Source organism: Triticum dicoccoides, chromosome 2B (genome assembly GCF_002162155.2).
Source record: "Triticum dicoccoides isolate Atlit2015 ecotype Zavitan chromosome 2B, WEW_v2.0, whole genome shotgun sequence".
Taxonomy (NCBI): Eukaryota; Viridiplantae; Streptophyta; class Magnoliopsida; order Poales; family Poaceae; genus Triticum; species Triticum dicoccoides.
The window spans coordinates 736872547-736889276 of record NC_041383.1 but is presented as its reverse complement, the minus strand read 5'-3'; the positions used below and the strand labels follow the sequence as shown (position 1 = coordinate 736889276).

Sequence of the window (16730 nt, the reverse complement as noted above, 5' to 3'; positions counted from 1 at the left end):
AAATGCTGACGCGTGGATGCCTATTGGTCCCGGTTGGTGCCACCAACCGGGACCAAAGGCCCTCCTGCCTGGGCTCAGCGGACAGGCCATGTGGAGGCCCATCTGTCCCGGTTTTGGATTGAACCGGGACTAAAGGGTCAGGGCATTAGTACCGACCCTTTAGTCCCGGTTCATGAACCGGGACTAAAGGCCCTCACCAACCGGGACTATAGGCCCTTTTTCTACTAGTGTCACATGCTCTCCATCAATGCAAAATGTCATCGTCGGTATGAGGACGAGATAGGAAAACCTTATCCCCCGTTGCCAATAACGCAATCGCCTCACCACCACCATCAACACACTAAAAGTTAACCCTAACTAAAGTTAGGGCAACCGGATACTACAAGACACCCTAGACTTGGGTTTCCCTCCCCTCGCCGCCGCCGAAACACACCCAAAGGTGAGGGAAATTGGCGGTGGCCTAAGGAGGAACCCTAGTCACCTGTGTTCTCATGTGAGGAGGCGTAGTCGCTAGGTTCGATCGTGAGATCGAATCGCGCGTTGTGCGCACTCTGTTTGTATGTGTCTTGTACATAAAGGACTACCGACATTTCTTGGAGTTATAATTTTTTTCCATGTGAAATGTTTCATGAAACGTGTAAATCCCAATTTTATCTCCTAGTTGTGATATTTGTGACTGTTTTCATTGAAAATAATTTAAAAAATCATGCCACATGTTACCCATTGGTTTCTGACGTCGTGACAATCTTAACTTATTTTGACATTTATTTTGCGGGTAAGCTCATTATGTTATTTCTACCAACTATAAAAGGTTGACAGTAATTAAAAACGACATGGCAACTGATTGGATGGACTTCTCAGGCGCGTCCTCATTAGTCATACCGAATCATGTAAAATTCTATGAAAGCATGTCGATGTTGCAACTAACGGGGCGACGTCGTCACAAAATTTCAGTTAAGGGGCAGGTAATAAAAAGGTTATAACCCAGACAGAATAGCATGGCGAAGATCGATCGTCTCCTACCTTATCCTTTGCCTTTTGGTCGTGGAAACTGGTGTACTTGGCCGTCACTTTTCCGTTTCAGCACCAGCGGCATGTTGCCATCCGCATCATCATCGTCGCATCAGAAAAAAAGCATTAACCAACCCGTTAATTAAACCGCCGATCCGGCCGGCCGGCGGGAGCTGCATGCGTGTAAGCAAAGCAAGCGATCAAGTAATGCATATGTATTAGCGTCTGTGTATGTAATCGACTAACGGGATTCCTTTCAAACTCCCGTTTCGAACGTGGCAACATGCACCGTATAGGCACGTATATCATCAGCCCCTAATGACCGCCCATGTAGAGTATGTATGCATGATCAATGGATGGCATCACCAAATCTTCCTTGTCGAGGAGCTGCCTGCACTGCACATGTCGCGTGCACTTTGGTGCGTGCGGCGGATAGATATAGATAGATAGCTAATGGCTAAAGCTAAGCTAAGCTAGCTACGGTGTAGGGGTAACATGGGGGACGGGATGGGAGCCGCGATTCGTTTCGTTTCCGTTGGTCGCAACGCAACGCAACGCAACGCAACGGCGCCTGCGTGCCGCTGCGGCTTGACAGCCGGCCCCGATGAGACGTCAGGAGAGAGAAACATGGATGGGAATCAAGTTGGGAGGGGAGGGGGTGATGGCGGTGGTGTACGTGCGTGGTGGGTGGTGGGCCCAGGTGCCGCGAACCACCACATGAGCGCACATGGGGGTGGCCTGCCCCACCCGCCTCCCTCCTCCTATCTCCCTCCCACGCCTCGGCTGGATATATTTTTTGGCCTAGACCAGAGAGAGAAAATGCTGCGAATTTCGTGGCCACCGCCCGATCGATTGCACCGTATTCTCTTTCGTCTCCAAGTACGCGTACGTACGTCGCAGAGCCGCCCGCTCATCCTAGTCGCCCTCATAAATTCTGCCCCTTTTCATCACCCGGAGAAGATTCGATTTCCAATCGTTTGGTGCCGATTAGTATCAGACGAGATAGAGGGGAAGTGTATTTGGTTTGACCCCACAGCTACGTATAAGCATAACACGGTATCAATTCAAGTGTGGTGGTGTTAGTTAGGGTTGACGCGTACAAGGCAGTCGTCGTACGTATTGTAGTATATATTTTTCCGTTGTTATATTGCTTGGACTTTGGAGAGAGCTAGCGCACATGCGTGTGAGACGGACGACACACATTGATTAGCAAGCTGCTGATATAATCATCAATCAATCCGGTGCACCGTTCGGTCGGACGTCTAAACCGAGCCCAGCTATCAGCCTCGGCGTCCCACGAGCGCCTGCTTGTGACCGGCCGATCGATGGTTAAGACTTGCTAATCACATTTCAGCACAGCTCCAGACAGAACGATGTAGAGGGAAGGTGAGAGGTCGATCATGCATGCATCCGTGCATGCAGTGCAAGAAAGAAAACAAAGAGGAACACAGCATGAGCGTTGCACAGTTGCACTTGCACCCCGGCACCGGCAGCGCTATCTATCGATCAATCGGTCGATCGACGTAGCTAGCCCTAGCCACCCGTACGTGGGACTGTTAACCTGTTCCCATCAACGGGATAAGAGCTTGCATATGTGCGTGTGTGCGACGCTGTATGGCGACCCCCAACCTTTCCATCCATGTGAGACATGAACAATCATGTACTACGTATGTCCGGTCACTGCTTGCTTTATAGGGCTACATGGGACGTACGTGCTTGATCGTCGAGCATATGTTAGCTAGCTGCTCTCCATCGGTCCAAGAAAATATGAACTTCACCTGAAATATTCAAAAGATATGAAAGTAAATCACCGTAACGATCCATTATTGGTGCTAATTAAAGTGCACATGTACGCGTAGTTGGTTAACTACTTGCCTGAACATTTAAGATAATTAGGACTCAGATAATAGTAAACAGAGGATCGATCGACACGGAACCCTCCATCAAATATCATAAGATAGATAGCTAGTAAGCTAGGCGTCCTCTTCCTCCTCTGCCCAATCCTAATCCCAAAAGTAGAACTTTAAGCGTGCGTGTCCTGCTCCTTCCTAATGAATTGAATTGGTTTCAAGTGGTTATTCGATAATCCAGGCACAATAGCTGTGGCTACCAACTGCCCACACGATTGCCTAGCTAGCTCCGATAAACTTGAGCCCAATAATGATGATTAGCACATGATATTAACTAGTCTCCAACTGATAATGATCCGTACGCGCTGCTAGCTCCGGCACTCGTCTAGTCATGGGCCATGGCTGCCGCATATGGATCCATCATGTTCTTGGAGCTGCCGGGCACAGCACAGTACATTCTTTCATATTGTAGAAACTGAACTGTATCGCGAGCACTGTGGATCATACTGTAATTAGATGTCAAAGCCAAATCCTCTGCCGTCATTTGCATAGTGTACTACTATTGTAGTTAGATGACAAATCCACAATCTCCTTTCGAAGAAGAAAAAAACTACATTCCAAGTTTAGTTAGTACTCATGATATGTAGCTCCATATACATCAAGGTCTCCATATATTAGCTACCACAATAACACAGGACGGCCCTGTCTTACACAGTTTTGCAACTCAAAATATTAAATACACAACTTAGGAATAGTTATTTTACAGTCAGACATGATAACCGGCCGATCTAGATATTCTCATCATTTTGCACTTCATAAATCCAAATTTCAGAATCGAAGGGTACTTCCAATGAGTTAGAAATAGTTATTTCTCAGTCGCTTAAGGAATAGCAAAACCGATAACTACAACATAAGAAACATTCGGGTATAATAGGCTAGCTATTGGGAGTTTTGAAACTTAAGCTACAGTACTTGATAAGAGACAGATAAGTAATTGACTGACGCATACCCCCTACCTTCTAATATCATTCTCATATTTAAATGTGAAGTTTGATCGTCATGTATACGAATGAGTTAGATCATAAAAATTGTTTTCGCATTATCCCAAGATATGCAAAAAAATATAGGACAGTCCAATATACAGTGAAAGTCTATATGTGTAGACATGTATAAGCTCAAAGGTTCAACTGACTTTATTTTTTGCTTGATAGCTATGTAACTTTGCCCTGTCGTATTTTGTAAAGATGTATATTTAAATGCATGGATATATAAACCATCGTTACAGTTTAACAAAGTGGCAATAGGGCACATGTTCCAACCCCCAAACTCACATGCTCTATTTAAAAAATAATTAATTAAAGAAATAAAAAATAACCAAACTTTTTGGCTTGTTGTTACTAAGTTGAACTATGTACTATCAATTTTTTTCTGAAAAAAACGTTGCTTTGTACATCTGCATGAATAAAGCAAGAATAAGGAGGTAAAAATCGTCTCGTTTAGTTTGTGAAAAACCTTGTGTTTACTTTTTTTTTTTGCGTGAGAGCTTGTGTTTATTTTTTTACCTTAGCGCATATGAATGTAAGTTCTTCTTTTTCACGAGACTTGAAAGTCACCTACATGTGAGAATTGTGAGGAGTTCTTTGAAGAATGGATTTTTTTAAAGAAATGTTTTATGGTAAAAAGGAGTGAAAGTGCTCCTAAGTACCATCCGGCATTATCGATGCATGGTACTCACTCCGTTTTTAAATGTAAGCCTTTTTATATATTTCAATACGGACTACATACAGATGTATATAAACGTATTTTAGACTGTAGATTCATTTATTTTGCTCCGTGTGTAGTCTGTATTGGAATCTCTAAAAAGGCTTATATTTAGGAATGTCCCTCTTATCACAAATGTGTATTCTTTGGACATCGACATATAGCCTCCAAGGTAAAACTCTGACTATCAATCTGTGAAGCTAGGAGGTGGTAGATTGTGGCCACAAATTTAGATCAACTTCATTTTGGTGTTTAATTACACCTTTTTACAATGGTGCTAATAAAGCTAGCAGATGTAAGAATCAAAAGAGTTAGTAAGCTTATCCCAACTAACGATAGGCATGCATGCTTCCATTTTGGTCCTTTGGAACACCAACTTTTCACATGGCATTGTCCATGTTGAGCTCGTGCACTATGACACGGAAGGAAGCTAACTAACATTATACTACATCGTTCCAAAACCTAACACCATGTCCCTCTCACCATGCAAGAAATTAGTGCAACCAAAAAGGTTAATTGCCCACCAAAAAGAAGAAGAAGAAGATGACAGGGATACATTTAGGTCAATGCACGCAATTGGTAAAACATAGCGGGTGAGTTGCTTAATAACCTACTCCCTCCGTTCCTAAATATAAGTCTTTTTTAGAGATTTCACTATAGACTACATACGAAGCAAAATGAGTGAATCTACACTCTAAACTATGTCTATATACATTCGTATGTAGTTTGTAGTGGAATATCTAAAAAGACTTACATTTCAGAACGGAGGGAGTACAATTTTAAAGCATGCAAGGGCTTTACAACGTGGGAAATAAACATATGGCCGGCCAATGAGGACCCAACAAGTTACAAATAAAGTACGATACATATGAGCATGCATGTTCCGTGATATGGCATGGATGTAGATAGATGCTGTCGTTCATGATCAGGCGCCTTTGGCGGTAGAAGGTTCCTAGAAGCAGGAGTATATATATGTGACGGGATCCCGCTTTGGGAGATTACAACAGGGCCCCATTTCGTTTACCTCATTGATTTGGTCCCCTAAAGCGTACCCTAGCCCACATGCATGCATAAGACGATATTCATCAGTTAATCGACCATACCTAACGTGCAAAAGTCATGGGAAGAGGCACGTTAGGTTTTACTACCTCCATCTCAAAATAGCCTACAAAAGTAGCTTATATTTTTGCTTAAAAACGGCTTATATTATATTGAGGAGGAGTTAGTAACTCCTAATGCTTGAGAAATGTTTTTTCATGTGGGTCTATTTACACTTTACATCAATGTTGTCTAAGTCGATGCTACTAGTCGTCTGATCACAAATCTATCTACCCCGCACAAATCTCAATGCTTACACATCAGATGGCTCAGGTTGTTGAGCTAGACATAATCAACACCTTGTGGGACTCGAATTAAGTACAAACCTGTTTCAATTTTGCCAATGTCGAAATCTGCCATGCTAGCTAGGGAAATCGACAATTGAAACACCAAACATACGCATGATGTATATGGAGTACGTTACCCACTCATCTTTAGCTATAGCTTAGCACTAGCAACGTGGGCAGCGTGGCCGGTGGTTACACCTGATGATCAGTCAACAACTTTGCTCCAGTTATCAACTCAAAATCGTGATGCTTGCATGTAGCTAGCATGCCTTACAAAACAGTCAACCCCTCTCTCTTTTCTCTTCCTGAAAGTAACACGCCATGCCCATCATCCATTTATACCCTAGCTAGTTTATTTCTTTTCTTCCGTTCGATTCTTCTAGCTATATACTCCCTTCGTTCCTAAATGTAAGTCTTTCTAGAGATTCCAATATGGATTACATACGAAGCAAAATGGATGAATCTACACTCTAAACTATGTCTATATACATCTGTATGTAGTCCATATTGAAATATCTAAAAAGACTTATATTTAGAAACGGAGGGAGTAGCTAGCTAATTATCTGTCCTGCAAACTGCAAAACACTACTAGAGACATGAGTTTTAGCCACCAAGGTGATCGGTTGCTAAAGGTACAAAATTGGTGGCTAGTGGTCTATTGGTACCAACACTACTTGGTCGCTTCGTGGTGGCTATAGTCTAGTCGCTATAGATATTGAGCGACCAACATTGAGAACCCTGGTCATTAAATGTCATACCAATAGCTACCAACCAAATCTGGTGACTAATGGCATCTAGGGACCAAGGGAGACTTGGTGACTGATGACATCTAGAGACCATGGACGACTTGGTTGCTAAAAATGTACAGCGACCATGTACATGGTTAGTGGCTAGAGATATCAAGTGACCAGCCAAGGCTTGGTGACTAAAAGAATGTAGAGACCAACTACATGTTGGAGACTAGACATCTTTTGTAACCAAAAAACTATAAACCTTGGTAACTACAGGCATGAGAAAGCAACTATATCATAGGTACAATATATTGTCACACGCTGACATTTGCAGTATGCAAGAAATCTCAGAATTTTAGACATTTGGCAGTTCAGAATCAACATTCAGAAGTTCAGAATCAACATTTGTAAACTTATGATCCAAACATTACATGCTAAACTGAATTTTGTTTTGCAAGTAGGAAATACCACTCTAGCATTTGCAAAGTACAGTACCACGTTTAGTACTGATCTGAACATATGATCCAATCAGTAGACCCCAATATGATCCAAACATTACATTTAGCATTTGTACACTGAATTTTCTTTAGATCCAACTAGTTTTCTCTTCTCAGTCTTTAGCGCGAGTATTGCTTTCCGCTGCTCCTCCAAGGTCATCTCCTATGTAATGGTGGCCAGAGCATATGTTATTTCATTAACAACACCAGACATAACAAACATCAGAAAGAGTGCAAGCATGCCAATAAACTAAGCTAGAGACACCAAATTGCCAGTCACTTGATCAGCTTTGCCATAGCTCAGAAGCTCAACAACATCACAGGAAGAAAAACTGCACACATACACAGGAAATACATTTGTACGTAGCTAACTCTGAATCACCTACCTACTTTGCCACCTACCTACTTTTAATTTCTACTATACATTTGTACGTAGCTAACTCTGAATCACATTATTCTCCAACTCCCATGGGTCGAAACCAATAACTATCCAATTGTCCACCAAGAGACACCGCTGGATAATGAACTAACGAATCGGTGTGAAACCAACATTAAGGAACATGGTCAGGTCAGGTCTAGCAAAAGTAAACAGACTGCATACGTGATTACATCCAAGACTTGAGCTAATGTACGTACACTTAATATTATCAGCGTCGCTGCAAACTAATCAAATAAAAATGAGCGCATTAAATTAACTTAAACTGGTGTTAATAACCAGAGTGCATGGGTGGTGGCAGAACTCGACTAAGCAAGAGTAAATGTGGTCAAGAGAATTCAGTCAGATAAGTAGATTGATCTGGCATTTTGAAGAAGCAACGGGGTGGATCTAGGTGCACCGGCACACCCAAAAATTCAGAGGCCAGTAGTGTTTAAGGCTAGCTAATCGTCAATGAAGAAATGGCAAGTTAACTAGTGCCAAGCCGTGTCATTCGCCCAAGACGAGAAAGACAAGCTTGTGTCGGGGATTAACTAATAGAATGACTAGGTAAGGCAGACAATTAATGGGCAATGCAATGTGCCTTTCTTGAGATGTGGTAGCAGGCACGAAAGGCAGGGAAAGTGCAGCATTGAATCGTGCCGGCCAGGGGAAAGCACTGCAGGAGCGTGTTTGGTTGGTGAGGTAAACAACACAAAATAAAGCTAGCAACCTGATCAAGAATACCTGGACCCTCCATCCGACACCAGAGAGCCTGTGATTCACAAATTTGGACCATCAAGATTAAGATCATGAAGAAATTTGCCAAATCACATAGTATTTTGATTGTTTGAAGCAGAGGCAAACTGATCATACCATTTCCATCAGAAGAAGAAGTTGGAGCAGGTCTATATCCTGGCCTCAAATGATTGTTGAAAATGTATACATGTATTACTAGCTATACTCACAGGCTTGTTACTCTCTAAATCATACCATTCACACTCAAATAAAGCAACATGTCGATCGTTGGGGTAATCCAGGACATATATATTTTTAAGAATACCATAATATGTGATATTTTTAAGAAGAATATGGTAGTCGTGTGTCTTCAACCCAGTTAATTTCCCATCTTTACTTATACCTTTTGATATATTTGCAGCAAATCCATCTGGGAAGCAAATAGATTCTAGGGATTGCAGAAACTCAAGTTTCTCATCTCTGGTTAATGTGTACCATGCATGATGCTTTTCTACGCTACTTCCCGTATCATTCAAGTGTAGATCTGCTCTGATATTCATGTCTTCTAAGTCCTTGCGGGCCTTAAGTGTGTCCTTGGACTTGCCATCTATGTTTAATAAAGTCCCGAATAAGCTCTCACAAATGTTCTTTTCAATGTGCATGACATCAAGATTGTGTGGCAATTTCAGATCCTTCCAATATGGTAGCTCAAACAAGATGCTCATCTTTGTGAAATTTTTCCCTGGCATGTCCTTTGAAGATGCCTTTCTTTTCTTATTTCCAGGGTGTTTTCCTTATTTGAAGCCCCGGAGATGATCTAACTTCTGCAGCAATTCAAAAATGTCTTTCCCAGATAGTTGTTTTGGTGGCAACGCTTTCTCTTTCTTACCATTGAAGGCCTTACTTTTGCGCCACCTGTGGCGAATAGGCAAGTACCTCCTATGGCCTAAGAAACCAATTTTGCTTCGAAGTGGTTGCGAATAGGTTCCATCTAGGCAAACAGGGCATGCCTTGTAGCCCATTGTAGAATACCCAAATACTGAACCTAGTGCTGGAAGGTGGTGGATAGTCCATAGCAATATTGCACGCATATTGAAACTACCTCCTTCAACAGCGTCAAAAGTAACAACTCCTAGATTAAATAATTGCTTTAGTTCTTCAACCAATGGCCTCAAATACACATCAATGTCCCTTCCCGGTGACTTCTTCCCAGGGATCAATAATGTCATGAGCAGGAAGGGCTCTTTCATGCTTCTCCATGGAGGCAAGTTATACACAACTACAATGACAGGCCACACACTATATGAGCTACTCATAATTCCAAATGGGTTGAAACCATCGGTGCCAACCCCGAGCCGCAAATGGCGAGGGTCTTCTTCCAGCCAGGGATATTTCTTATCCATATGTTTCCAAGCATCGCCATCCGGAGGACCCCTCAACACATTTGGTTCGACAACTCTCTTATCCCTATGATAACGCAAATCTGAAGCTATTTCCTTGTTCATGAACAGCCGTTGTAATCTAGGGATTAAGGGAAAGTAGCGCAACACTTTCTGAGGTACTTGCTTCCCCTTGCCCTTCTGTGTCTTCCACCTCGATTCCTTACAAACTGGGCACTCATCCTTGTCCTCATGCTCCTTCCAGAATAGAACACAATCATTTATGCAAGCATCAATACTTTCATAACCTAGCCCTAGATCTCTCAACATATTCTTTGCTTCATAGTACGTGGCTGGAAGCGAGTTACCGGCTGGCAAAACCTCCTTCTGAAGCTTGAGTAACATGTCAAAAGATTTGTTGCTCCAATGGTTAAGATCTTTGAGGTGTACCAGCTTTAAAACAAAGGATAGCACCGAGTGGCCTTTGCAGCCCGGGTATAGCTCACGTTGTGAACTTCTCAGCAAGCCGTCAAATCTGGTCGATGACTCATTGGGCTCCGGAATGCTACGTCCAGCAGGATTATGGTTCTCTTGCTCGTCAACCCCAACCGTGGCTCTATGGGTATCTCCTAGTAGATCTTGGACCATATCAAATCCATCAAAATCATCAAGATCTTCCTCATCTTCAAGTGACTCATCAACTTGGTCTTCATCATTGCTAACTTGTTCTCCATGGAATATCCATTTTGTGTACGAAGTTTGTATGCCATACAATAACAAATGGGTTCGAACTTGACTAACACTCTGCTGACTTATATTCATACAAGTTTCACAAGGGCAACGCATCTTATCATTGCCGCTGTTATGTTGACAAGCAAAATCAATGAATGCATTCACCCCTGAAATGTAATCACTTGAAAACCTATCAGGCAACCTCATCCAACTCTTATCCATACTATATCTTTTCCTGCACAAGCACTCTACAAGTGAACCAAAGTACTAGAAATGTAAAATATAACAACATAACCACATTAGCTACAAATCATTATATCTGCCGGTAAACACCTCAATCACGAAAGGAATCAGGCTAGCTATGTCAATCATTTTCAACCAGTCCACCCGACATGATAAACTAATTGATCTACTGAATTTCGGTTAAATCAGGCTTATATTTATCAAAATAACAATCCTACAGTACCCCATATATATGTCACATTGCCACTGTATTTTCAAAAGAAAACTTGTACTTTATCAAACTAAACACGCAGCTTGCTTATGTAATTATTTTATATGCAGTAACATTATACTAAAATTTAATATCACAACAACAGCAGCCATGGAACTCTATAACTTTATACTAGAATTGTATACAAAGACAGTCTTCAAATATTATACTACAACATTATACAAAGACAGTTTTCACAGAACAGTATTTGAAGATAGTCATCACAGAACTGCATATCCTTTCTAAACATTGTACTACTAAAATATACTACAAGTCCTGATGTTGTAAGTATCAATATGCAGTAACATTATGCTGTATATTTTACTACAAGCAAAACCAAGACTATATGTATATTATGGCCCGGTTGGGCACGGCAGTATTGCCATTATTCTACTACTCTGGTTTTGAAGAGGATAATCTAACTCTCAGGATAATCTAACTCTCAGTATTGCCATTATTCTACACAACGCATCAACCGGACCAAGCCAATATTGACATTATATTCAAATCACACAACCGAACTCTACATGGCAGGCCAAGCCAGTTTCCAAATCACAAACGGTAAGCTACATGTATATTTTACTTACACATTTCCACAAACACTTGAAGTGCATGATCTAGCCATCAAGTACTCCAAGGAAATTAATGGAGAGACACAGGGAAGGAGGCAAGGACAGAGAGGAGATCAGTCTTACGGGTTGAAGCTTTTTCTGGTGTTGACGGTGAGAGCGAGATCTCGTTGGCGAGCTTGGGGCGTCGGTTCCTGCAGAGCTGGTTGGGGTTGGGGAAGGAGGAACCCTAGGCGCCCCTTCCCTTCGACCACGCGGCCGTTGCCGCCGCTGCTTCACCTCCCCCACGCAGCCGAGCTGCCACCACCGCCGCAAGGGACAAGCCCGCCGCTGCCGTCGCGAGGAACACGCCCGTCGCCGCCGCCGTCGCGAGGAACACGCCCGCCGCTGCCGCAAGGAAGAGCCCCCTCTCTTCTGCCGCGAGGAAAACGCCAGCCGCCGCGGGGAGCGCGCCCTCCGCCTTCCGCCGCCCCCTCCGCCGGCAGGAACGAGTCAGCCACCAAGGAACGCGTCGGCCGCCGCCAGGGATGTCGATCTGATTTGGGGGATTTGGAGAGACGCTAGGAAGGTGACTTGCCTTTTTGCATATTAGCCCTTGGTTGCTATTTCTCCACTGGATACAAAGTCGTGAGGGTACAACACATAGGCCTATGGTGACCAAGGAACTAATTAGCTGGTTGCAATTAGTACATCTTCAGCCACCAAACCGCTTGGTGACAAAATATCTGGTGGCAAATGATATATTTTCTTGTAGTGAAACGTACATGCCCGGCTTTGCTTGACGACGTCCGGCTGCCTCTTAATTCCCCATTGATTGGCGTGGTTAGCAGTCATGTGCCGGCCCATTAGTTGCGAGCTAATCATAGGGGGGCAGCGTCTACTTGTTAATGCACTTCTACTTATAGAGAAAGGAAAACCCAGCAATTGTTCAGCTAATTGTCTATTGTGTCCGGGACTCGTTGGACAATTGTGGGTGGCGTCGTGGTCGTAGAGCTATCGCAAGCTGTAGCCAGCATGAGACCTGCCCGCCCACCCGCCCGTTATCTTGGAGGAGGTTTTAAGGATTAACTTGAATACATACTCTGATGTCTACGGCCGGCAGCCCAGAGTTGTATGATGGAGGCGTTTAATGTGGCATCTACTGGCTTGGGTAGCTAGCCAACAGTGTGGAGTTCGATCGAGGGTTCCTCTCGTTAGGCCAACAGTGCCTGTCATTATGGCCTGTTAACATTACCGTATGCATACAAATCGGCCGATCGACGCGCTCGGATTTCTACGGCAACATCGCGCAACAGTAGACGTCGTCTAGACGTTTTCACCCTGCCGCTGCCGGCATGATGTAATCTTGCTGAAAATGCTGTCGACCGATGCATGGAATCCGATCCCAGCATAATCCCGAATATTTGTCGTCGTGAGAGGATCGACTGGGCCCGGCAGGCGGGCCGCGAATCCAGCGCGGCTGGTGGGCGGAGACGGTCGGGCGGGAGGCCGGGCCACGTGCATGCCGCCGCCGCGCCCGTACGGCGTGACGGACACCAACAATTCTGGCTGGCCCCATAGGATAGGAGACGGTGCATACAGTGGCTAGGGATTTGCGGTGGGAGCGCACATGCGGCTGAGAATTAACAGCGCTGGCCGGCGCGGCGAGGAAGTGGTTCAACGGCGGCGACTCGGGGTTAGAAAGCCGGCCAACCGGACGGCCGGCGAATTAAGCGGCCAGCAAGAAAGTGATGTACCAGTGGCCGGCGCGCGCACGGCAGGTGATTTTGCATCGAACCATCTCTCTCACCTGTACTACATGTGCATGTGCAGAGCGCTCGCGCGGCATCATCAGGGTGCGGCACAGCGCGCGCTACAGGCGACGGTGGCACGCACTTGCGCGGCATGACACGCCACATAGCTGCACTGCATGTTTGTGGGCATGCAGCTGTCCAATTACCATGGACGTGGTCGACGCGCGGGGCACCAAGCTGGGGTCGATGAGATGAACTCGCCAAGGAGTAGCCAACAACGTGGAACAATATTTTGAGTACGTTCTAGGAGTATGTTTTTAGGACCGCTTTTGCTTTAGCCAACTGTATGTACTCGTCCAGAAAGCCAATTCAAACATCTAAAGAAAAAGGTAGCCGAGAATAGAATTGGGAATCAAGCTTTGTGCTGCTGCATACTGCCATTGTTTGGATGTAAAGTACAGCTTTGATTTTCTAAGGAAGGAGAACCAGCACGCACTGTGCACATAGATAGGAGCCGGCTTCTGCACCACGCGAGACACCCACTACTCCCTTTTCTTTTCTTTTTTTCCTTTTTTTGCGAGAGAAATTTCCAATCTATTCATCAATCATGGCAGTACAGAGAACACAAAAGGTAATAAAAATTACAACTAGGTCTATGGACCACCTAGCGACGACTACAAACACTGAAGCGAGCCGAAGGCGCACCGCCGTCATCGCTACTCCATCACCGGAGTCGGGAAAACCTTGTTGTAGTAGACAGTCAGGAAGTCGTCGTGCTAACACCCCAAAGGACCCGCACACGAGAGTAGCAACCATCGCCGATGAAGAGAGTTATAGATTGGAAAGACCAGACCTGAAACCACACAAAAGAAGACGAACAAAAATTGGATCCAAATATATCCACCGAAGACCAGCACCGACCGAATCCCATGAGATGCGACGGAGACACACCTCCACACATCCTCCGACAACGCTATTCGCATCATCGGGACATGGATAGGACATTGGAGACATTATTGCTACCGAGGGACATCGCCGCCGCCACACAACCCCAACCAAGACATTCAACCTAGCGAAAACGAGAACAGGGTCCCTCCCGCCGGCGGGGGGCCAAGATCCTCCGCACCTCCACAGGCCAAAGGCCATCAGAGGCGGGGCAGATCCACGGCGGCGTCGACGGGAGGAGGAAAGAGACTTTTCTTGTGGAGGAGGAAAGACTTTGTTTGTGGACGAGGAAAAACTTCCGATGTATTCATCAACTATCATGCCAGTATAAATAAACCTAATAAGTAACAAAAATTACATCCAGATCTATAGACCATCTAACAAAGATTGAGTCGTTTGGATCCCTGTCTCCAGTTATGCAATTTCATTAATAAATGGTTTTAGTTGTAAGGGCATCTCCAACGTCGACCCTCAAACCGCGGAAACCATCGAATGCGGTCCTGTATCAGTCCGTCGAGTGGTACAAATATGTTTTCTGAAGGAAATATGCCCTAGAGGCAATAATAAAGTTATTATTTATTTTCTTATATCATGATAAATGTTTATTATTCATGCTAGAATTGTATTAACCGGAAACATAATACTTGTGTGAATACATAGACAAACAGAGTGTCACTAGTATGCCTCTACTTGACTAGCTCGTTGATCAAAGATGGTTATGTTTCCTGACCATAGACATGTGTTGTCATTTGATTAACGGGATCACATCATTAGGAGAATGATGTGATTGACTTGACCCATTCCGTTAGCTTAGCACTTGATCGTTTAGTTTTCTGCTATTGCTTTCTTCATGACTTATACATGTTCCTATGACTATGAGATTATGCAACTCCCGTTTACCAGAGGAACATTTTGTGTGCTACCAAACGTCACAACGTAACTGGGTGATTATAAAGGTGCTCTACAGGTGTCTCCGAAGGTATTTGTTGGGTTGGCGTATTTCGAGATTAGGATTTGTTACTCCGATTGTCGGAGAGGTATCTCTGGGCCCTCTCGGTAATGCACATCACTTAAAGCCTTGCAAGCCTTGCAACTAATGAGTTAGTTGTGAGATGATGTATTACGGAATGAGTAAAGAGACTTGCCGGTAACGAGATTGAACTAGGTATTGAGATACCGACGATCGAATCTCGGACAAGTAACATACCGATGACAAAGGGAACAACGTATGTTGTTATGCGGTTTGACCGATAAAGATCTTCGTAGAATATGTAGGAGCCAATATGAGCATCCAGGTTCCGCTATTGGTTATTGACCGGAAACAGTTCTAGGTCATGTCTGCATAGTTCTCGAACCCGTAGGCACGCTTAACGTTACGATGACAGTTTTCTTATGAGTTTATATGTTTTGATGTACCGAAGGTTGTTCGGTGTCCCGGATGTGATCACGGACATGACGAGGAGTCCCGAAATGGTCGAAACATAAAGATTGATATATTGGACGACTATATTCGGACACCGGAATTGTTCCGGGTGATTTCGGAGAAAACCGGAGTGCCGGAGGGGTTACCGGAACCCCCCGGGGAAGTATTGGGCCTTAGTGGGCCTGAGGGGAGAGAGAGGGCAGCACCCCAGGAGGTGGCGCCCCCCCATGGGGAGTCCGAATTGGACTAGGGAGGGGGGGGGTGCGGCCCCTCTTTCCCTCTCCATCTCCCTCTCTTTCCTTCCCCCTTCCTCCTTCCTAGTGGGACTAGGAAAGGGGAATCCTACTCCCACTAGGAGGAGGATTCCCCCTCCTTGGCGCGCCCCTAGGGCCGGCCGGCCTCCCCCCTTGCTCCTTTATATATGGGGGCAGGGGGCACCCCAAGACACACAAGTTGATCTTCGTGATCGTTCCTTAGCCGTGTGCGGTGCCCCTCTCCACCATATTCCACCTCGGTCATATCGTTGCGGTGCTTAGGCGAAGCCCTGCGTCGGTAGAACATCATCATCGTCACCATGCCGTCGTGCTGACGGAACTCATCCCCGACACCCTGCTGGATCGGAGTCCGGGGATCGTCATCGAGCTGAACGTGTGCTGAACTCGGAGGTGCCGTACGTTCGGTGCTTGGATTGGTCAGATCGTGAAGATGTACGACTACATCAACCGCGTTGTCATAACGCTTCCGCTTACGGTCTACGAGGGTACGTGGACAACACTCTCCCATCTCGTTGCTATACATCACCATGATCTTGCGTGTGCATAGGAATTTTTTTGAAATTACTACGTTCCCCAACAGTGGCATCCGAACCTAAGGTTTATGCGTTGATGTTATATGCACGAGTAGAACACAAGTGAGTTGTGGGCGATATAAGTCATACTGCTTACCAGCATGTCATACTTTGGTTCGGCGGTATTGTTGGATGAAGCGGCCCAGACTGACATTACGCGTACGCTTACGCGAGACTGGTTCTACCGACGTGCTTTGCACATAGGTGGCTGGCGGGTGTCA

At 44.8% G+C, this 16730-nt stretch overlaps 1 long non-coding RNA gene across 1 annotated transcript; it reads right to left on the bottom strand.

Annotated features, from left to right (window-relative positions):
* Nucleotides 1-7129: 7129 nt before the first annotated feature.
* Nucleotides 7130-12134, bottom strand: LOC119368529. The gene is made up of 2 exons (XR_005176671.1): nucleotides 11688-12134; nucleotides 7130-7398 (listed from the first exon to the last, which is right to left on the bottom strand). It is a non-coding gene; the product is annotated as an uncharacterized LOC119368529 (long non-coding RNA).
* Between the last annotated feature and the right edge of the window lie 4596 nt (nucleotides 12135-16730).